The following is a 21,595-nucleotide window of genomic DNA, read 5'->3' as shown; positions in this document are numbered from 1 at the left end:
ATAGTGGTAGCCACCTGAAACTACATGCTGCATAGGATCTGTTCACACTTAATTTGCCATCTCTGTGACAAATAGCAAAACTTAGAACCACTCCTCAAAATCATCCTACATTTAAAAATTCTTCTCCTGGATCATCCTTGCCATCTTTCTGGTTTTCCACAGTTTTGCTCATGGGCGCTGTGGCTTAGTTGGTTAAAGCGCCTGTCTAGCAAACGGGAGATCCTGAGTTCAACTCTCAGCAGTGCCTTGTTCTCTTATTCTGCTCAATAATCAGCTCTTTTTTCCAAAAGGGAGATGTTCACTAGCCAATGACATTAAAGATGCTCGTCCCACATCCCTAGAATACTCCACCCGAGTGGCAAAGAGTCAGCTCTGGTTTAGTTTTAACAAGTAGATGGTTGCAACGTTTTGCAAAATGTAGGATGGCATAAGGCACGATAAATTAGAGGTGCCGATTCACTATTGCCTGACTGATACGCTACATAATGCCTGTAAATATGTTTAGAGACTTCAATAGCATCCTTCTTGAACGGTGATGGTAAATTTTCTTCCTCGGGGCATTGCTTGCGCTGAGCATAGAGAATTTTCCAAAAAGGAATCATACGACGAGGATGGGATTCGAACCCATGCGTGCAGAGCACAATGGATTAGCAGTCCATCGCCTTAACCACTCGGCCACCCCGTCAACAAAAGTACCTTTACCGAACCCACATTTGGAAAACAGTCGTGATGATTCTTAGGCTTCATTTTCTTTCCACATGCAACAGCGCCGTACATCAGACATTGGCTCAGCAGGTCTTGTTTTACATCCAACGTGATGACCCATGCTAATGGCATAAATACTAAACATTCAGTCCTCTCTGCTTCTCATTTATGTTGGCATTTCCCTAGCATTCCCTAAATCTGTCAATTCTGCCTTCTATCTAACTTTTAAAGTAAAACAGGCCACAATTCATGCAAGGCAAATGCATGGATTACATACCTATGGACAAATTATCCATGTCTTTTCCAAAAAGGATCGTCCCAAGCCGATTTCATTTAGAATTGTCACGATGCAAAATGACAGAGAACTGCATGCTGCTGCCAAGTATGTGATGGGACTCGACTTCCTTGCTGTTCTATAGTGGTAGCCACCTGAAACTACATGCTGCATAGGATCTGTTCACACTTAATTTGCCATCTCTGTGACAAATAGCAAAACTTAGAACCACTCCTCAAAATCATCCTACATTTAAAAATTCTTCTCCTGGATCATCATTGCCATCTTTCTGGTTTTCCACAGTTTTGCTCATGGGCGCTGTGGCTTAGTTGGTTAAAGCGCCTGTCTAGTAAACGGGAGATCCTGAGTTCAACTCTCAGCAGTGCCTTGTTCTCTTATTCTGCTCAATAATCAGCTCTTTTTTCCAAAAGGGAGATGTTCACTAGCCAATGACATTAAAGATGCTCGTCCCACATCCCTAGAATACTCCACCCGAGTGGCAAAGAGTCAGCTCTGGTTTAGTTTTAACAAGTAGATGGTTGCAACGTTTTGCAAAATGTAGGATGGCATAAGGCACGATAAATTAGAGGTGCCGATTCACTATTGCCTGACTGATACGCTACATAATGCCTGTAAATATGTTTAGAGACTTCAATAGCATCCTTCTTGAACGGTGATGGTAAATTTTCTTCCTCGGGGCATTGCTTGCGCTGAGCATAGAGAATTTTCCAAAAAGGAATCATACGACGAGGATGGGATTCGAACCCATGCGTGCAGAGCACAATGGATTAGCAGTCCATCGCCTTAACCACTCGGCCACCCCGTCAACAAAAGTACCTTTACCGAACCCACATTTGGAAAACAGTCGTGATGATTCTTAGGCTTCATTTTCTTTCCACATGCAACAGCGCCGTACATCAGACATTGGCTCAGCAGGTCTTGTTTTACATCCAACGTGATGACCCATGCTAATGGCATAAATACTAAACATTCAGTCCTCTCTGCTTCTCATTTATGTTGGCATTTCCCTAGCATTCCCTAAATCTGTCAATTCTGCCTTCTATCTAACTTTTAAAGTAAAACAGGCCACAATTCATGCAAGGCAAATGCATGGATTACATACCTATGGACAAATTATCCATGTCTTTTCCAAAAAGGATCGTCCCAAGCCGATTTCATTTAGAATTGTCACGATGCAAAATGACAGAGAACTGCATGCTGCTGCCAAGTATGTGATGGGACTCGACTTCCTTGCTGTTCTATAGTGGTAGCCACCTGAAACTACATGCTGCATAGGATCTGTTCACACTTAATTTGCCATCTCTGTGACAAATAGCAAAACTTAGAACCACTCCTCAAAATCATCCTACATTTAAAAATTCTTCTCCTGGATCATCCTTGCCATCTTTCTGGTTTTCCACAGTTTTGCTCATGGGCGCTGTGGCTTAGTTGGTTAAAGCGCCTGTCTAGTAAACGGGAGATCCTGAGTTCAACTCTCAGCAGTGCCTTGTTCTCTTATTCTGCTCAATAATCAGCTCTTTTTTCCAAAAGGGAGATGTTCACTAGCCAATGACATTAAAGATGCTCGTCCCACATCCCTAGAATACTCCACCCGAGTGGCAAAGAGTCAGCTCTGGTTTAGTTTTAACAAGTAGATGGTTGCAACGTTTTGCAAAATGTAGGATGGCATAAGGCACGATAAATTAGAGGTGCCGATTCACTATTGCCTGACTGATACGCTACATAATGCCTGTAAATATGTTTAGAGACTTCAATAGCATCCTTCTTGAACGGTGATGGTAAATTTTCTTCCTCGGGGCATTGCTTGCGCTGAGCATAGAGAATTTTCCAAAAAGGAATCATACGACGAGGATGGGATTCGAACCCATGCGTGCAGAGCACAATGGATTAGCAGTCCATCGCCTTAACCACTCGGCCACCCCGTCAACAAAAGTACCTTTACCGAACCCACATTTGGAAAACAGTCGTGATGATTCTTAGGCTTCATTTTCTTTCCACATGCAACAGCGCCGTACATCAGACATTGGCTCAGCAGGTCTTGTTTTACATCCAACGTGATGACCCATGCTAATGGCATAAATACTAAACATTCAGTCCTCTCTGCTTCTCATTTATGTTGGCATTTCCCTAGCATTCCCTAAATCTGTCAATTCTGCCTTCTATCTAACTTTTAAAGTAAAACAGGCCACAATTCATGCAAGGCAAATGCATGGATTACATACCTATGGACAAATTATCCATGTCTTTTCCAAAAAGGATCGTCCCAAGCCGATTTCATTTAGAATTGTCACGATGCAAAATGACAGAGAACTGCATGCTGCTGCCAAGTATGTGATGGGACTCGACTTCCTTGCTGTTCTATAGTGGTAGCCACCTGAAACTACATGCTGCATAGGATCTGTTCACACTTAATTTGCCATCTCTGTGACAAATAGCAAAACTTAGAACCACTCCTCAAAATCATCCTACATTTAAAAATTCTTCTCCTGGATCATCCTTGCCATCTTTCTGGTTTTCCACAGTTTTGCTCATGGGCGCAGTGGCTTAGTTGGTTAAAGTGCCTGTCTAGTAAATAGGAGATCCTGAGTTCAACTCTCAGCAGTGCCTTGTTCTCTTATTCTGCTCAATAATCAGCTTTTTTTTCCAAAAGGGAGATGTTCACTAGCCAATGACATTAAAGATGCTCGTCCCACATCCCTAGAATACTCCACCCGAGTGGCAAAGAGTCAGCTCTGGTTTAGTTTTAACAAGTAGATGGTTGCAACGTTTTGCAAAATGTAGGATGGCATAAGGCACGATAAATTAGAGGTGCCGATTCACTATTGCCTGACTGATACGCTACATAATGCCTGTAAATATGTTTAGAGACTTCAATAGCATCCTTCTTGAACGGTGATGGTAAATTTTCTTCCTCGGGGCATTGCTTGCGCTGAGCATAGAGAATTTTCCAAAAAGGAATCATACGACGAGGATGGGATTCGAACCCATGCGTGCAGAGCACAATGGATTAGCAGTCCATCGCCTTAACCACTCGGCCACCCCGTCAACAAAAGTACCTTTACCGAACCCACATTTGGAAAACAGTCGTGATGATTCTTAGGCTTCATTTTCTTTCCACATGCAACAGCGCCGTACATCAGACATTGGCTCAGCAGGTCTTGTTTTACATCCAACGTGAAGACCCATGCTAATGGCATAAATACTAAACATTCAGTCCTCTCTGCTTCTCATTTATGTTGGCATTTCCCTAGCATTCCCTAAATCTGTCAATTCTGCCTTCTATCTAACTTTTAAAGTAAAACAGGCCACAATTCATGCAAGGCAAATGCATGGATTACATACCTATGGACAAATTATCCATGTCTTTTCCAAAAAGGAACGTCCCAAGCCGATTTCATTTAGAATTGTCACGATGCAAAATGACAGAGAACTGCATGCTGCTGCCAAGTATGTGATGGGACTCGACTTCCTTGCTGTTCTATAGTGGTAGCCACCTGAAACTACATGCTGCATAGGATCTGTTCACACTTAATTTGCCATCTCTGTGACAAATAGCAAAACTTAGAACCACTCCTCAAAATCATCCTACATTTAAAAATTCTTCTCCTGGATCATCCTTGTCATCTTTCTGGTTTTCCACAGTTTTGCTCATGGGTGCTGTGGCTTAGTTGGTTAAAGCACCTGTCTAGTAAACAGGAGATCCTGAGTTCAACTCTATACCTTGTTCTCTTATTCTGCTCAATAATCAGCTTTTTTTTCCAAAAGGGAGATGTTCACTAGCCAATGACATTAAAGATGCTCGTCCCACATCCCTAGAATACTCCACCCGAGTGGCAAAGAGTCAGCTCTGGTTTAGTTTTAACAAGTAGATGGTTGCAACGTTTTGCAAAATGTAGGATGGCATAAGGCACGATAAATTAGAGGTGCCGATTCACTATTGCCTGACTGATACGCTACATAATGCCTGTAAATATGTTTAGAGACTTCAATAGCATCCTTCTTGAACGGTGGTGGTAAATTTTCTTCCTCGGGGCATTGCTTGCGCTGAGCATAGAGAATTTTCCAAAAAGGAATCATACGACGAGGATGGGATTCGAACCCATGCGTGCAGAGCACAATGGATTAGCAGTCCATCGCCTTAACCACTCGGCCACCCCGTCAACAAAAGTACCTTTACCGAACCCACATTTGGAAAACAGTCGTGATGATTCTTAGGCTTCATTTTCTTTCCACATGCAACAGCGCCGTACATCAGACATTGGCTCAGCAGGTCTTGTTTTACATCCAACGTGAAGACCCATGCTAATGGCATAAATACTAAACATTCAGTCCTCTCTGCTTCTCATTTATGTTGGCATTTCCCTAGCATTCCCTAAATCTGTCAATTCTGCCTTCTATCTAACTTTTAAAGTAAAACAGGCCACAATTCATGCAAGGCAAATGCATGGATTACATACCTATGGACAAATTATCCATGTCTTTTCCAAAAAGGATCGTCCCAAGCCGATTTCATTTAGAATCGTCACGATGCAAAATGACAGAGAACTGCATGCTGCTGCCAAGTATGTGATGGGACTCGACTTCCTTGCTGTTCTATAGTGGTAGCCACCTGAAACTACATGCTGTATAGGATCTGTTCACACTTAATTTGCCATCTCTGTGACAAATAGCAAAACTTAGAACCACTCCTCAAAATCATCCTACATTTAAAAATTCTTCTCCTGGATCATCCTTGCCATCTTTCTGGTTTTCCACAGTTTTGCTCATGGGTGCTGTGGCTTGGTTGGTTAAAGCGCCTGTCTAGTTAACAGGAGATCCTGAGTTCAACTCTCAGCAGTGCCTTGTTCTCTTATCGTGCTCAATAATCAGCTCTTTTTTCCAAAAGGGAGATGTTCACTAGCCAATGACATTAAAGATGCTCGTCCCACATCCCTAGAATACTCCACCCGAGTGGCAAAGAGTCAGCTCTGGTTTAGTTTTAACAAGTAGATGGTTGCAACGTTTTGCAAAATGTAGGATGGCATAAGGCACGATAAATTAGAGGTGCCAATTCACTATTGCCTGACTGATACGCTACATAATGCCTGTAAATATGTTTAGAGACTTCAATAGCATCCTTCTTGAACGGTGATGGTAAATTTTCTTCCTCGGGGCATTGCTTGCGCTGAGCATAGAGAATTTTCCAAAAAGGAATCATACGACGAGGATGGGATTCGAACCCATGCGTGCAGAGCACAATGGATTAGCAGTCCATCGCCTTAACCACTCGGCCACCCCGTCAACAAAAGTACCTTTACCGAACCCACATTTGGAAAACAGTCGTGATGATTCTTAGGCTTCATTTTCTTTCCACATGCAACAGCGCCGTACATCAGACATTGGCTCAGCAGGTCTTGTTTTACATCCAACGTGAAGACCCATGCTAATGGCATAAATACTAAACATTCAGTCCTCTCTGCTTCTCATTTATGTTGGCATTTCCCTAACATTCCCTAAATCTGTCAATTCTGCCTTCTATCTAACTTTTAAAGTAAAACAGGCCACAATTCATGCAAGGCAAATGCATGGATTACATACCTATGGACAAATTATCCATGTCTTTTCCAAAAAGGATCGTCCCAAGCCGATTTCATTTAGAATCGTCACGATGCAAAATGACAGAGAACTGCATGCTGCTGCCAAGTATGTGATGGGACTCGACTTCCTTGCTGTTCTATAGTGGTAGCCACCTGAAACTACATGCTGCATAGGATCTGTTCACACTTAATTTGCCATCTCTGTGACAAATAGCAAAACTTAGAACCACTCCTCAAAATCATCCTACATTTAAAAATTCTTCTCCTGGATCATCCTTGTCATCTTTCTGGTTTTCCACAGTTTTGCTCATGGGTGCTGTGGCTTAGTTGGTTAAAGCACCTGTCTAGTAAACAGGAGATCCTGAGTTCAACTCTATACCTTGTTCTCTTATTCTGCTCAATAATCAGCTTTTTTTTCCAAAAGGGAGATGTTCACTAGCCAATGACATTAAAGATGCTCGTCCCACATCCCTAGAATACTCCACCCGAGTGGCAAAGAGTCAGCTCTGGTTTAGTTTTAACAAGTAGATGGTTGCAACGTTTTGCAAAATGTAGGATGGCATAAGGCACGATAAATTAGAGGTGCCGATTCACTATTGCCTGACTGATACGCTACATAATGCCTGTAAATATGTTTAGAGACTTCAATAGCATCCTTCTTGAACGGTGATGGTAAATTTTCTTCCTCGGGGCATTGCTTGCGCTGAGCATAGAGAATTTTCCAAAAAGGAATCATACGACGAGGATGGGATTCGAACCCATGCGTGCAGAGCACAATGGATTAGCAGTCCATCGCCTTAACCACTCGGCCACCCCGTCAACAAAAGTACCTTTACCGAACCCACATTTGGAAAACAGTCGTGATGATTCTTAGGCTTCATTTTCTTTCCACATGCAACAGCGCCGTACATCAGACATTCGCTCAGCAGGTCTTGTTTTACATCCAACGTGAAGACCCATGCTAATGGCATAAATACTAAACATTCAGTCCTCTCTGCTTCTCATTTATGTTGGCATTTCCCTAGCATTCCCTAAATCTGTCAATTCTGCCTTCTATCTAACTTTTAAAGTAAAACAGGCCACAATTCATGCAAGGCAAATGCATGGATTACATACCTATGGACAAATTATCCATGTCTTTTCCAAAAAGGATCGTCCCAAGCCGATTTCATTTAGAATCGTCACGATGCAAAATGACAGAGAACTGCATGCTGCTGCCAAGTATGTGATGGGACTCGACTTCCTTGCTGTTCTATAGTGGTAGCCACCTGAAACTACATGCTGCATAGGATCTGTTCACACTTAATTTGCCATCTCTGTGACAAATAGCAAAACTTAGAACCACTCCTCAAAATCATCCTACATTTAAAAATTCTTCTCCTGGATCATCCTTGTCATCTTTCTGGTTTTCCACAGTTTTGCTCATGGGTGCTGTGGCTTAGTTGGTTAAAGCACCTGTCTAGTAAACAGGAGATCCTGAGTTCAACTCTATACCTTGTTCTCTTATTCTGCTCAATAATCAGCTTTTTTTTCCAAAAGGGAGATGTTCACTAGCCAATGACATTAAAGATGCTCGTCCCACATCCCTAGAATACTCCACCCGAGTGGCAAAGAGTCAGCTCTGGTTTAGTTTTAACAAGTAGATGGTTGCAACGTTTTGCAAAATGTAGGATGGCATAAGGCACGATAAATTAGAGGTGCCGATTCACTATTGCCTGACTGATACGCTACATAATGCCTGTAAATATGTTTAGAGACTTCAATAGCATCCTTCTTGAACGGTGATGGTAAATTTTCTTCCTCGGGGCATTGCTTGCGCTGAGCATAGAGAATTTTCCAAAAAGGAATCATACGACGAGGATGGGATTCGAACCCATGCGTGCAGAGCACAATGGATTAGCAGTCCATCGCCTTAACCACTCGGCCACCCCGTCAACAAAAGTACCTTTACCGAACCCACATTTGGAAAACAGTCGTGATGATTCTTAGGCTTCATTTTCTTTCCACATGCAACAGCGCCGTACATCAGACATTCGCTCAGCAGGTCTTGTTTTACATCCAACGTGAAGACCCATGCTAATGGCATAAATACTAAACATTCAGTCCTCTCTGCTTCTCATTTATGTTGGCATTTCCCTAGCATTCCCTAAATCTGTCAATTCTGCCTTCTATCTAACTTTTAAAGTAAAACAGGCCACAATTCATGCAAGGCAAATGCATGGATTACATACCTATGGACAAATTATCCATGTCTTTTCCAAAAAGGATCGTCCCAAGCCGATTTCATTTAGAATCGTCACGATGCAAAATGACAGAGAACTGCATGCTGCTGCCAAGTATGTGATGGGACTCGACTTCCTTGCTGTTCTATAGTGGTAGCCACCTGAAACTACATGCTGCATAGGATCTGTTCACACTTAATTTGCCATCTCTGTGACAAATAGCAAAACTTAGAACCACTCCTCAAAATCATCCTACATTTAAAAATTCTTCTCCTGGATCATCCTTGTCATCTTTCTGGTTTTCCACAGTTTTGCTCATGGGTGCTGTGGCTTAGTTGGTTAAAGCACCTGTCTAGTAAACAGGAGATCCTGAGTTCAACTCTATACCTTGTTCTCTTATTCTGCTCAATAATCAGCTTTTTTTTCCAAAAGGGAGATGTTCACTAGCCAATGACATTAAAGATGCTCGTCCCACATCCCTAGAATACTCCACCCGAGTGGCAAAGAGTCAGCTCTGGTTTAGTTTTAACAAGTAGATGGTTGCAACGTTTTGCAAAATGTAGGATGGCATAAGGCACGATAAATTAGAGGTGCCGATTCACTATTGCCTGACTGATACGCTACATAATGCCTGTAAATATGTTTAGAGACTTCAATAGCATCCTTCTTGAACGGTGATGGTAAATTTTCTTCCTCGGGGCATTGCTTGCGCTGAGCATAGAGAATTTTCCAAAAAGGAATCATACGACGAGGATGGGATTCGAACCCATGCGTGCAGAGCACAATGGATTAGCAGTCCATCGCCTTAACCACTCGGCCACCCCGTCAACAAAAGTACCTTTACCGAACCCACATTTGGAAAACAGTCGTGATGATTCTTAGGCTTCATTTTCTTTCCACATGCAACAGCGCCGTACATCAGACATTGGCTCAGCAGGTCTTGTTTTACATCCAACGTGAAGACCCATGCTAATGGCATAAATACTAAACATTCAGTCCTCTCTGCTTCTCATTTATGTTGGCATTTCCCTAGCATTCCCTAAATCTGTCAATTCTGCCTTCTATCTAACTTTTAAAGTAAAACAGGCCACAATTCATGCAAGGCAAATGCATGGATTACATACCTATGGACAAATTATCCATGTCTTTTCCAAAAAGGATCGTCCCAAGCCGATTTCATTTAGAATCGTCACGATGCAAAATGACAGAGAACTGCATGCTGCTGCCAAGTATGTGATGGGACTCGACTTCCTTGCTGTTCTATAGTGGTAGCCACCTGAAACTACATGCTGCATAGGATCTGTTCACACTTAATTTGCCATCTCTGTGACAAATAGCAAAACTTAGAACCACTCCTCAAAATCATCCTACATTTAAAAATTCTTCTCCTGGATCATCCTTGCCATCTTTCTGGTTTTCCACAGTTTTGCTCATGGGTGCTGTGGCTTGGTTGGTTAAAGCGCCTGTCTAGTAAACAGGAGATCCTGAGTTCAACTCTCAGCAGTGCCTTGTTCTCTTATCGTGCTCAATAATCAGCTCTTTTTTCCAAAAGGGAGATGTTCACTAGCCAATGACATTAAAGATGCTCGTCCCACATCCCTAGAATACTCCACCCGAGTGGCAAAGAGTCAGCTCTGGTTTAGTTTTAACAAGTAGATGGTTGCAACTAGAGATGAGCGAACGCGTTCGTCCGAGCTTGATATTCGTGCGAATATTAGGGTGTTCGGGATGTTCGTTATTCGTGACGAACACCATGCGGTGTTCTGGTTACTTTCACTTCCTTCCCTGAGACGTTAGCGCGCTTTTCTGGCCAATTGAAAGACAGGGAAGGCATTACAACTTCCCCCTGCAACGTTTAAGCCCTATACCACCCCCCTGCTGTGAGTGGCTGGCGAGATCAGGTGTTCGCCTAATATAAAAGTCGGCCCCTCCCGCGGCTCGCCTCAGATGCGGTGTGAGTTAGATGAGGGACAGTGCTGTTTATACCGGAGCTGCTGTAGGGAAAGAATTGGTAGTTAGTGTAGGCTTCAAGACCCCCCAAAGGTCCTTATTAGGGCCACTGATAGCTGTGTGTTGGCTGCTGTTAGCAGTGGGATTTTTTTTTTTCTCAAAGTCGCCTCTGCAGACCGTTGCACCTGGCATTAGGGACAGAAGTGCTGCATAGGCAGGGAGAGTGTTAGGAGTGAGTGTAGCCTTCAAGAACCTCAACGGTCCTTTCTAGGGCCATATTTATCCGTGTGCAGTACTGTCCAGGCTGCTGTTGGCTGTGCTGCATTTTTTTTGGGCTTCTCAAAATCGCCTCTGCAGAGCATTCCACCCTCCATTGATACTGCAGGGAAAGAATTGTATAGGCAGGGCCACAACACAGTTATTATTCATAGAATATACGCAGTGCTGCCTGTTGGTGGGAAAAACCTGAAAACAAATCTATTTGTCCAGCCTCTGTCCGTCCTAACGCCTGTGGACACGTGTGAGCTGCGTGAAAAACATTGCTAAATCATACGCACCCAGCTACGCTTTACTGCTGGCTTCGCCATTTGCTTTCCTTAATTGGGAAAAAAATACCTGCTCTGCCACAGTTAATAACTCTGCTACCCTCACGTTCTGTGACACATAAGCAGGGACACAGCGCAGTTATTAAACTTCTCAGGTTCATTGAATATACGCAGTGCTGCCTGTTGGTGGGAAAAAACTGAAAAGAAATCTATTTGTCCAGCCTGTGTCCGTCCTTACGCCTGTGGAGACGTGTGAGCTGCGTGAAAAACATTGCTAAATCATACGCAGCCAGCTACGGTTTACTGCTGGGTTCGCCATTTGCTTTCCTTAATTGGGAAAAAAAATACCTGCTCTCCAAGAGTTATAATAACTCTGCTACCCTCACGTTCTGTGACACATAAGCAGGGACACAGCGCAGTTATTAAACTTCGCAGGTTCATTGAATATACGCAGTGCTGCCTGTTGGTGGGAAAAAACTGAAAAGAAATCTATTTGTCCAGCCTGTGTCCGTCCTTACGCCTGTGGAGACGTGTGAGCTGCGTGAAAAACATTGCTAAATCATACGCAGCCAGCTACGCTTTACTGCTGGCTTCGCCATTTGCTTTCCTTAATTGGGAAAAAAAATACCTGCTCTGCCACAGTTAATAACTCTGCTACCCTCACGTTCTGTGACACATAAGCAGGGACACAGCGCAGTTATTAAACTTCGCAGGTTCATTGAATATACGCAGTGCTGCCTGTTGGTGGGAAAAAACTGAAAAGAAATCTATTTGTCCAGCCTGTGTCCGTCCTTACGCCTGTGGAGACGTGTGAGCTGCGTGAAAAACATTGCTAAATCATACGCAGCCAGCTACGCTTTACTGCTGGCTTCGCCATTTGCTTTCCTTAATTGGGAAAAAAAATACCTGCTCTGCCACAGTTAATAACTCTGCTACCCTCACGTTCTGTGACACATAAGCAGGGACACAGCGCAGTTATTAAACTTCGCAGGTTCATTGAATATACGCAGTGCTGCCTGTTGGTGGGAAAAAACTGAAAACAAATCTATTTGTCCAGCCTGTGTCCGTCCTTACGCCTGTGGAGACGTGTGAGCTGCGTGAAAAACATTGCTAAATCATACGCAGCCAGCTACGCTTTACTGCTGGCTTCGCCATTTGCTTTCCTTAATTGGGAAAAAAAATACCTGCTCTGCCACAGTTAATAACTCTGCTACCCTCACGTTCTGTGACACATAAGCAGGGACACAGCGCAGTTATTAAACTTCTCAGGTTCATTGAATATACGCAGTGCTGCCTGTTGGTGGGAAAAAACTGAAAAGAAATCTATTTGTCCAGCCTGTGTCCGTCCTTACGCCTGTGGAGACGTGTGAGCTGCGTGAAAAACATTGCTAAATCATACGCAGCCAGCTACGGTTTACTGCTGGCTTCGCCATTTGCTTTCCTTAATTGGGAAAAAAAATACCTGCTCTGCCACAGTTAATAACTCTGCTACCCTCACGTTCTGTGACACATAAGCAGGGACACAGCGCAGTTATTAAACTTAGATAATTCATTCACTAGAGGCAGTGGGGCCTTTCGTTTTCCAAAAAGGGCAAAAATTATATTTGGCCTGCAGTCTTGCGCCAATTTATTTCCTGCCTGGGAAATCTAATCACTGGTAATACAGCATGCTGAGGGGTAGGGGTAAGCCTAGAGGACGTGGACGTGGACGTGGCCGAGGACGCGGAGGGCCAAGTGAGGGTGTGGGCACAGGCCAAGCTCCTGATCCAGGTGTGTCGCAGCTGTCTGCTGCGCGATTAGGAGAGAGGCACGTTTCTGGCGTCCCCACATTCATCGCCCAATTAATGGGTCCACGCGGGAGACGGTTATTAGAAAATGAGCAGTGTGAGCAGGTCCTGTCCTGGATGGCAGAAAGTGCTTCGAGCAACCTATCGTCTACCCGCAGTTCTGCGCCGTCCACTGCTGCCAATCCGAATCCTCTGTCTGCTGCTCCTCCTTCCTCCCAGCCTCCTCACTCCACTACAATGACACCTGCTCAGGAGCGGGAACACTCCCAGGAACTGTTCTCGGGCCCCTGCTTAGATTGGGCAGCAGCGGTTCCTCTCCCACCAGAGGAGTTTATCGTCACTGATGCCCAACCATTCGAAAGTCCCGGGGTCCGGGGGAAGAGGCTGGGGACTTCCGCCAACTGTCTCAACAACTTTCTGTGGGTGAGGAGGACGATGACGATCAGACACAGTTGTCTTGCAGTGAGGTAGTAGTAAGGGCAGTAAGTCCCAGGGAGCAGCGCACAGAGGATTCGGAGGAAGAGCAGCAGGACGATGAGGTGACTGACCCCACCTGGTGTGCAACGCTTACTCAGGAGGACAGGTCTTCAGAGGGGGAGTCAAGGGCATCAGCAGGGCAGGTTGCAAGAGGCAGTGCGGTGGCCAGGGCCAGGGGTAGAGGCAGGGCCAGACCGAATAATCCACCAAGTGTTTCCCAAAGCGCCCCCCCGCGCCATGCCACCCTGCAGAGGCCGAGGTGCTCTAAGGTCTGGCAGTTTTTCACAGAGACGCCTGACGACCGACGAACAGTGGTGTGCAACCTTTGTTGCGCAAAGCTCAGCCGGGGAGCCAACACCAACAGCCTCACCACCACCACCATGCGCAGACATATGATGGCCAAGCACCCCACAAGGTGGGACGAAGGCCGTTCACCGCCTCCGGTTTGCACCCCTGCCTCTCCCCCTGTGCCCCAACCTGCCACTGAGATGCAACCCCCCTCTCAGGACACAGGCACTACCGCCTCATGGCCTGCACCCACACCCTCATCTCCGCTGTCCTCGGCCCCATCCAGCAGTGTAGTTCAGCGCACCGTTCAGCCGTCGCTTGCGCAAGTGTTCGAGCGCAAGCGCAAGTACGCCGCCACGCACCCGCACGCTCAAACGTTAACCGTCCGCATCGCAAAATTCATCAGCCTTGAGATGCTGCCGTATAGGGTTGTGGAAACGGAGTCCTTCAAAAGTATCATGGAGGCGGCGGCCCCGCGCTACTCAGTTCCCAGTCGCCACTACTTTTCCCGATGTGCCGTCCCAGCCCTGCACGACCACGTCTCCCGCAACATTGTGCGCGCCCTCACCAACGCGGTTACTGCCACGGTCCACTTAACTACGGACACGTGGACAAGCACAGGCGGGCAGGGCCACTACATCTCCCTGACGGCACATTGGGTGAATTTAGTGGAGGCTGGGACAGAGTCAGAGCCTGGGACCGCTCACGTCCTACCCACCCCCAGAATTGCGGGCCCCAGCTCGGTGGTGGTATCTGCGGAGGTGTATGCTTCCTCCACTAAAGCACCCTCCTCCTCCTCCTCCTCCTCCTCTGTCTCACAATCAAGATGTGTTAGCAGCAGCATGTCGCCAGCAGTCGGTGTCGCGCGGTGTGGCAGCACAGCGGTGGGCAAGCGTCAGCAGGCCGTGCTGAAACTACTCAGCTTAGGCGATAAGAGGCACACGGCCCACGAACTGCTGCAGGGTCTGACACAGCAGACCGACCGCTGGCTTGCGCCGCTGAGCCTCCAACCGGGCATGGTCGTGTGTGACAACGGCCGTAACCTGGTGGCGGCTCTGCAGCTCGGCAGCCTCACGCACGTGCCATGCCTGGCCCACGTCTTTAATTTGGTGGTTCAGCGGTTTCTGAAAAGCTACCCACGCTTGTCAGACCTGCTCGTAAAGGCGCGCCGGCTCTGCGCACATTTCCGCAAGTCCCACACGGACGCTGCCACCCTGCGCACCCTGCAACATCACTTTAAGCTGCCAGTGCACCGACTGCTGTGCGACGTGCCCACACGGTGGAACTCTACGCTCCACATGTTGGCCAGGCTCTATGAACAGCGTAGAGCTATAGTCGAATACCAACTCCAACATGGGCGGCGCAGTGGGAGTCAGCCTCCTCAATTCCTTTCAGAAGAGTGGGCCTGGTTGGCAGACATCTGCCATGTCCTTGGTAATTTTGAGGAGTCTACCCAGGTGGTGAGCGGCGATGCTACAATCATTAGCGTCACCATTCCTCTGCTATGCATCTTGAGAAATTCCCTGCAAACCATAAAGGCAGCTGCTTTGCGCTCGGAAACGGGGGCGGGGGAAGACAGTATGCCGCTGGATAGTCAGGGCACCCTCCTGTCTATTTCACAGCGCGTACAGGAGGAGGAGGAGGATGAGGAGGAGGGGGAAGAGACAGCTTGGCCCGCTGCTGACGGTACACCGGCTGATTGCCTGTCATCCTTTCAGCGTGTATGGCCTGAGGAGGAGGAGGAGGAGGAGGATCCTGAAAGTGATCTTCCTAGTGAAGACAGCCATGTGTTGCGTACAGGTACCCTGGCACACATGGCTGACTTCATGTTAGGATGCCTTTCTCGTGACCCTCGCGTTGCACGCATTCTGGCCACTACGGATTACTGGGTGTACACACTGCTCGATCCACGGTATAAGGAGAACCTGCCCACTCTGATTCCCGAAGAGGAAAGGGGTTCGAGAGTGTTGCTATACCACAGGACCCTTGCGGACAAGCTGATGGTAAAATTCCCAGCCGACAGCGCTAGTGGCAGAAGGCGCAGTTCCGAGGGCCATGTTGCAGGGGATGTGCGTAGATCGAGCAGCATGTACATCCCAGGCAGTGCAACAGTCTTTAAGGGCCTGGCCAGCTTTATGGCTCCCCACCAAGACTGTGTCACCGCTCCCCAGTCACGGCTGAGTCGGCGGGAGCACTGCAAAAGGATGGTGAGGGAGTACGTAGCGGATCGCACGACCATCCTTGGTGACGCCTCTGCCCCCTACAACTACTGGGTGTCGAAGCTGGACACGTGGCCTGAACTAGCCCTGTATGCCCTTGAGGTGCTTGCTTGTCCTGCGGCTAGCGTGTTGTCGGAGAGGGTGTTTAGTGCGGCTGGGGGAATCATCACCGATAAGCGTAGCCGCTTGTCAACCGACAGTGCCGACAGGCTAACACTCATCAAGATGAACAAAGGCTGGATTTCGCCAGACTTCTGTTCTCCACCAGCGGACAGCAGCGATACGTAAGCAATACGTAGGCTGCACCCGCGGATGGAAGCTACGTTCTCTCTCACCATCCAAAACGGGGACATTTGTGCTTCATCAATCTGTGTCTAATATTCCTCCTCCTCCTCCTGCTGCTCCTCCTCCTGAAACCTCACGTAATCACGCTGAACGGGCAATTTTTCTTAGGGCCACAAGGCTCACTCAAATAATGTTTTCAGAACAATTTTTATAAGTTTCAATTAGCTTAAAAGCGTTGGAACTTTAACTTGAACCAATTTTTCGTTACACTGGGCTGCCTCCAGGCCTAGTTACCACTTAAGCCACATTAACCAAAGCGATTAATGGGTTTCACCTGCCCTCTTGGCTGGCCATGGCCAATTTTTGGGATGTACATTAGTACTGTTGATACAGCAATTTTTGTGGGCCCTCGCCTACAGTGTAATCAAATTAATTTTTAGGCCACCTGCATTACAGCTGACGTTACCTCAGCTGTGTTGGGCAATGCAATGGGATATTTCTATGTACCGCCGGTGGCTTCCTGGCACCCACCCAGGCAGTGGGTCCACAGGGAGTTAAACCTACATGTGTCCACTTGTAAAGAACCCCAGTCTGACTGGGGCATGCAGTGTGGGCCGAAGCCCACCTGTATTACGCACGACATTACTACCTCAGCTGTGTTGGGCAATGCAATGGGATATTTTTGTGTACCGCCGGTGGGTTCCAGGGAGCCACCCATGCTGTAGGTGCACACTGAGTTTTTAATACATCTGTACACTTCTAAAGAACCCGTCTGACTGGGGCATGCAGTGTGGGCCGAAGCCCACCTGTATTACGCACGACATTACTACCTCAGCTGTGTTGGGCAATGCAATGGGATATTTCTATGTACCGCCGGTGGCTTCCTGGCACCCACCCAGGCAGTGGGTCCACAGGGAGTTAAACCTACATGTGTCCACTTGTAAAGAACCCCAGTCTGACTGGGGCATGCAGTGTGGGCCGAAGCCCACCTGCATTAAGCACGACATTACTACCTCAGCTGTGTTGGGCAATGCAATGGGATATTTCTGTGTACCGCCGGTGGGTTCCAGGGAGCCACCCATGCTGTGGGTCGACAGGGACTTCACAATAGGGAGTTGTACCTGCCTGTGTCTATGAATTAAAAAGCCCGGTCTGACTGGGGCATGCAGACACCTTGACAGAATGAATAGTGTGTGGCACATAGGTTCCCCATTGCTATGCCCACGTGTGCAGCTCCTGATGGCGGTGGCACAGGATTCTATTTCTCATTGCTTCTGTACAGCATTGTGGGCTATCGCTCCGCCACTTTTAAAGAGGGTCGCTGCCTAGCCGTGCCAACCTCTGCAGTGTATGCCTGAGGTCCCTCGTCATGGCAGACGCAATTCTAAATAGACATGAGCGTGGTGTGGCATGAGGGCAGCTGAAGGCTGCGCAGGGACACTTTGGTGTGCGCTGTGGGGGGGAGGGGGTGCGGTTGGGCAGCATGTAACTCAGGAGAAGTGTCAGTGGAGTGTCATGCAGGCAGTGATTGTGCTTTGTTGGAGGTAGTGTGGTGCTTAGCAAAGGTATGCCATGCTAATGAGGGCTTTTCAGAAGTAAAAGTTGTTGGGAGGGGGGGGGGGCCACTCTTGCCGCTATTGTGGCTTAATAGTGGGACCTGTGAACTTAGGATGCAGCCCAACATGTAGCCCCTCGCCTGCCCTATCCGTCACTGTGTCATTCCCATCACTTTCCTGAATTGCCCAGATTTTCACACATGAAAACCTTAGCGAGCATCGGCGAAATACAAAAATGTTCTGGTCGCCCATTGACTTCAATGGGGTTCGTTGTTCGAAACGAACCCTCGAGCATCACGGGAAGTTCGTTACGAATAACGAACACCCGAACATTTTGGTGTTCGCTCATCTCTAGTTGCAACGTTTTGCAAAATGTAGAATGGCATAAGGCACGATAAATTAGAGGTGCCAATTCACTATTGCCTGACTGATACGCTACATAATGCCTGTAAATATGTTTAGAGACTTCAATAGCATCCTTCTTGAACAGTGATGGTAAATTTTCTTCCTCGGGGCATTGCTTGCGCTGAGCATAGAGAATTTTCCAAAAAGGAATCATACGACGAGGATGGGATTCGAACCCATGCGTGCAGAGCACAATGGATTAGCAGTCCATCGCCTTAACCACTCGGCCACCCCGTCAACAAAAGTACCTTTACCGAACCCACATTTGGAAAACAGTCGTGATGATTCTTAGGCTTCATTTTCTTTCCACATGCAACAGCGCCGTACATCAGACATTGGCTCAGCAGGTCTTGTTTTACATCCAACGTGAAGACCCATGCTAATGGCATAAATACTAAACATTCAGTCCTCTCTGCTTCTCATTTATGTTGGCATTTCCCTAGCATTCCCTAAATCTGTCAATTCTGCCTTCTATCTAACTTTTAAAGTAAAACAGGCCACAATTCATGCAAGGCAAATGCATGGATTACATACCTATGGACAAATTATCCATGTCTTTTCCAAAAAGGATCGTCCCAAGCCGATTTCATTTAGAATCGTCACGATGCAAAATGACAGAGAACTGCATGCTGCTGCCAAGTATGTGATGGGACTCGACTTCCTTGCTGTTCTATAGTGGTAGCCACCTGAAACTACATGCTGCATAGGATCTGTTCACACTTAATTTGCCATCTCTGTGACAAATAGCAAAACTTAGAACCACTCCTCAAAATCATCCTACATTTAAAAATTCTTCTCCTGGATCATCCTTGCCATCTTTCTGGTTTTCCACAGTTTTGCTCATGGGTGCTGTGGCTTGGTTGGTTAAAGCGCCTGTCTAGTAAACAGGAGATCCTGAGTTCAACTCTCAGCAGTGCCTTGTTCTCTTATCGTGCTCAATAATCAGCTCTTTTTTTCCAAAAGGGAGATGTTCACTAGCCAATGACATTAAAGATGCTCGTCCCACATCCCTAGAATACTCCACCCGAGTGGCAAAGAGTCAGCTCTGGTTTAGTTTTAACAAGTAGATGGTTGCAACGTTTTGCAAAATGTAGAATGGCATAAGGCACGATAAATTAGAGGTGCCAATTCACTATTGCCTGACTGATACGCTACATAATGCCTGTAAATATGTTTAGAGACTTCAATAGCATCCTTCTTGAACGGTGATGGTAAATTTTCTTCCTCGGGGCATTGCTTGCGCTGAGCATAGAGAATTTTCCAAAAAGGAATCATACGACGAGGATGGGATTCGAACCCATGCGTGCAGAGCACAATGGATTAGCAGTCCATCGCCTTAACCACTCGGCCACCCCGTCAACAAAAGTACCTTTACCGAACCCACATTTGGAAAACAGTCGTGATGATTCTTAGGCTTCATTTTCTTTCCACATGCAACAGCGCCGTACATCAGACATTGGCTCAGCAGGTCTTGTTTTACATCCAACGTGAAGACCCATGCTAATGGCATAAATACTAAACATTCAGTCCTCTCTGCTTCTCATTTATGTTGGCATTTCCCTAGCATTCCCTAAATCTGTCAATTCTGCCTTCTATCTAACTTTTAAAGTAAAACAGGCCACAATTCATGCAAGGCAAATGCATGGATTACATACCTATGGACAAATTATCCATGTCTTTTCCAAAAAGGATCGTCCCAAGCCGATTTCATTTAGAATCGTCACGATGCAAAATGACAGAGAACTGCATGCTGCTGCCAAGTATGTGATGGGACTCGACTTCCTTGCTGTTCTATAGTGGTAGCCACCTGAAACTACATGCTGCATAGGATCTGTTCACACTTAATTTGCCATCTCTGTGACAAATAGCAAAACTTAGAACCACTCCTCAAAATCATCCTACATTTAAAAATTCTTCTCCTGGATCATCCTTGCCATCTTTCTGGTTTTCCACAGTTTTGCTCATGGGTGCTGTGGCTTGGTTGGTTAAAGCGCCTGTCTAGTAAACAGGAGATCCTGAGTTCAACTCTCAGCAGTGCCTTGTTCTCTTATCGTGCTCAATAATCAGCTCTTTTTTTCCAAAAGGGAGATGTTCACTAGCCAATGACATTAAAGATGCTCGTCCCACATCCCTAGAATACTCCACCCGAGTGGCAAAGAGTCAGCTCTGGTTTAGTTTTAACAAGTAGATGGTTGCAACGTTTTGCAAAATGTAGAATGGCATAAGGCACGATAAATTAGAGGTGCCAATTCACTATTGCCTGACTGATACGCTACATAATGCCTGTAAATATGTTTAGAGACTTCAATAGCATCCTTCTTGAACGGTGATGGTAAATTTTCTTCCTCGGGGCATTGCTTGCGCTGAGCATAGAGAATTTTCCAAAAAGGAATCATACGACGAGGATGGGATTCGAACCCATGCGTGCAGAGCACAATGGATTAGCAGTCCATCGCCTTAACCACTCGGCCACCCCGTCAACAAAAGTACCTTTACCGAACCCACATTTGGAAAACAGTCGTGATGATTCTTAGGCTTCATTTTCTTTCCACATGCAACAGCGCCGTACATCAGACATTGGCTCAGCAGGTCTTGTTTTACATCCAACGTGAAGACCCATGCTAATGGCATAAATACTAAACATTCAGTCCTCTCTGCTTCTCATTTATGTTGGCATTTCCCTAGCATTCCCTAAATCTGTCAATTCTGCCTTCTATCTAACTTTTAAAGTAAAACAGGCCTCAATTCATGCAAGGCAAATGCATGGATTACATACCTATGGACAAATTATCCATGTCTTTTCCAAAAAGGATCGTCCCAAGCCGATTTCATTTAGAATCGTCACGATGCAAAATGACAGAGAACTGCATGCTGCTGCCAAGTATGTGATGGGACTCGACTTCCTTGCTGTTCTATAGTGGTAGCCACCTGAAACTACATGCTGCATAGGATCTGTTCACACTTAATTTGCCATCTCTGTGACAAATAGCAAAACTTAGAACCACTCCTCAAAATCATCCTACATTTAAAAATTCTTCTCCTGGATCATCCTTGCCATCTTTCTGGTTTTCCACAGTTTTGCTCATGGGTGCTGTGGCTTGGTTGGTTAAAGCGCCTGTCTAGTAAACAGGAGATCCTGAGTTCAACTCTCAGCAGTGCCTTGTTCTCTTATCGTGCTCAATAATCAGCTCTTTTTTCCAAAAGGGAGATGTTCACTAGCCAATGACATTAAAGATGCTCGTCCCACATCCCTAGAATACTCCACCCGAGTGGCAAAGAGTCAGC

The 21,595-nt window shown here is 46.2% G+C and overlaps 13 non-coding genes across 13 annotated transcripts; 1 reads left to right on the top strand and 12 right to left on the bottom strand.

Moving 5' to 3' along the window:
* Positions 1 to 173: 173 nt before the first annotated feature.
* Positions 174 to 247, top strand: TRNAA-AGC (transfer RNA alanine (anticodon AGC)). The gene has a single exon. It is a non-coding gene; the product is annotated as a tRNA-Ala (tRNA).
* A 356-nt stretch (positions 248 to 603) lies between these two features.
* TRNAS-GCU (transfer RNA serine (anticodon GCU)) lies at positions 604 to 685 on the bottom strand. The gene has a single exon. It is a non-coding gene; the product is annotated as a tRNA-Ser (tRNA).
* A 1,038-nt stretch (positions 686 to 1,723) lies between these two features.
* On the bottom strand, positions 1,724 to 1,805 carry TRNAS-GCU (transfer RNA serine (anticodon GCU)). The gene has a single exon. It is a non-coding gene; the product is annotated as a tRNA-Ser (tRNA).
* Positions 1,806 to 2,843: 1,038 nt separating this feature from the next.
* On the bottom strand, positions 2,844 to 2,925 carry TRNAS-GCU (transfer RNA serine (anticodon GCU)). The gene has a single exon. It is a non-coding gene; the product is annotated as a tRNA-Ser (tRNA).
* A 1,038-nt stretch (positions 2,926 to 3,963) lies between these two features.
* Positions 3,964 to 4,045, bottom strand: TRNAS-GCU (transfer RNA serine (anticodon GCU)). The gene has a single exon. It is a non-coding gene; the product is annotated as a tRNA-Ser (tRNA).
* Positions 4,046 to 5,078: 1,033 nt separating this feature from the next.
* On the bottom strand, positions 5,079 to 5,160 carry TRNAS-GCU (transfer RNA serine (anticodon GCU)). The gene has a single exon. It is a non-coding gene; the product is annotated as a tRNA-Ser (tRNA).
* Positions 5,161 to 6,198: 1,038 nt separating this feature from the next.
* TRNAS-GCU (transfer RNA serine (anticodon GCU)) lies at positions 6,199 to 6,280 on the bottom strand. Its single transcript has one exon. It is a non-coding gene; the product is annotated as a tRNA-Ser (tRNA).
* Positions 6,281 to 7,313: 1,033 nt separating this feature from the next.
* TRNAS-GCU (transfer RNA serine (anticodon GCU)) lies at positions 7,314 to 7,395 on the bottom strand. The gene has a single exon. It is a non-coding gene; the product is annotated as a tRNA-Ser (tRNA).
* Positions 7,396 to 8,428: 1,033 nt separating this feature from the next.
* TRNAS-GCU (transfer RNA serine (anticodon GCU)) lies at positions 8,429 to 8,510 on the bottom strand. The gene has a single exon. It is a non-coding gene; the product is annotated as a tRNA-Ser (tRNA).
* Positions 8,511 to 9,543: 1,033 nt separating this feature from the next.
* TRNAS-GCU (transfer RNA serine (anticodon GCU)) lies at positions 9,544 to 9,625 on the bottom strand. The gene has a single exon. It is a non-coding gene; the product is annotated as a tRNA-Ser (tRNA).
* An 8,840-nt stretch (positions 9,626 to 18,465) lies between these two features.
* TRNAS-GCU (transfer RNA serine (anticodon GCU)) lies at positions 18,466 to 18,547 on the bottom strand. The gene has a single exon. It is a non-coding gene; the product is annotated as a tRNA-Ser (tRNA).
* Positions 18,548 to 19,586: 1,039 nt separating this feature from the next.
* TRNAS-GCU (transfer RNA serine (anticodon GCU)) lies at positions 19,587 to 19,668 on the bottom strand. Its single transcript has one exon. It is a non-coding gene; the product is annotated as a tRNA-Ser (tRNA).
* Positions 19,669 to 20,707: 1,039 nt separating this feature from the next.
* On the bottom strand, positions 20,708 to 20,789 carry TRNAS-GCU (transfer RNA serine (anticodon GCU)). The gene has a single exon. It is a non-coding gene; the product is annotated as a tRNA-Ser (tRNA).
* Positions 20,790 to 21,595: the final 806 nt, after the last annotated feature.

Source organism: Eleutherodactylus coqui, chromosome 11, assembly GCF_035609145.1.
Source record: "Eleutherodactylus coqui strain aEleCoq1 chromosome 11, aEleCoq1.hap1, whole genome shotgun sequence".
Classification (NCBI taxonomy): domain Eukaryota; kingdom Metazoa; phylum Chordata; class Amphibia; order Anura; family Eleutherodactylidae; genus Eleutherodactylus; species Eleutherodactylus coqui.
This window is presented reverse-complemented; position numbering and strand designations above follow the sequence as displayed.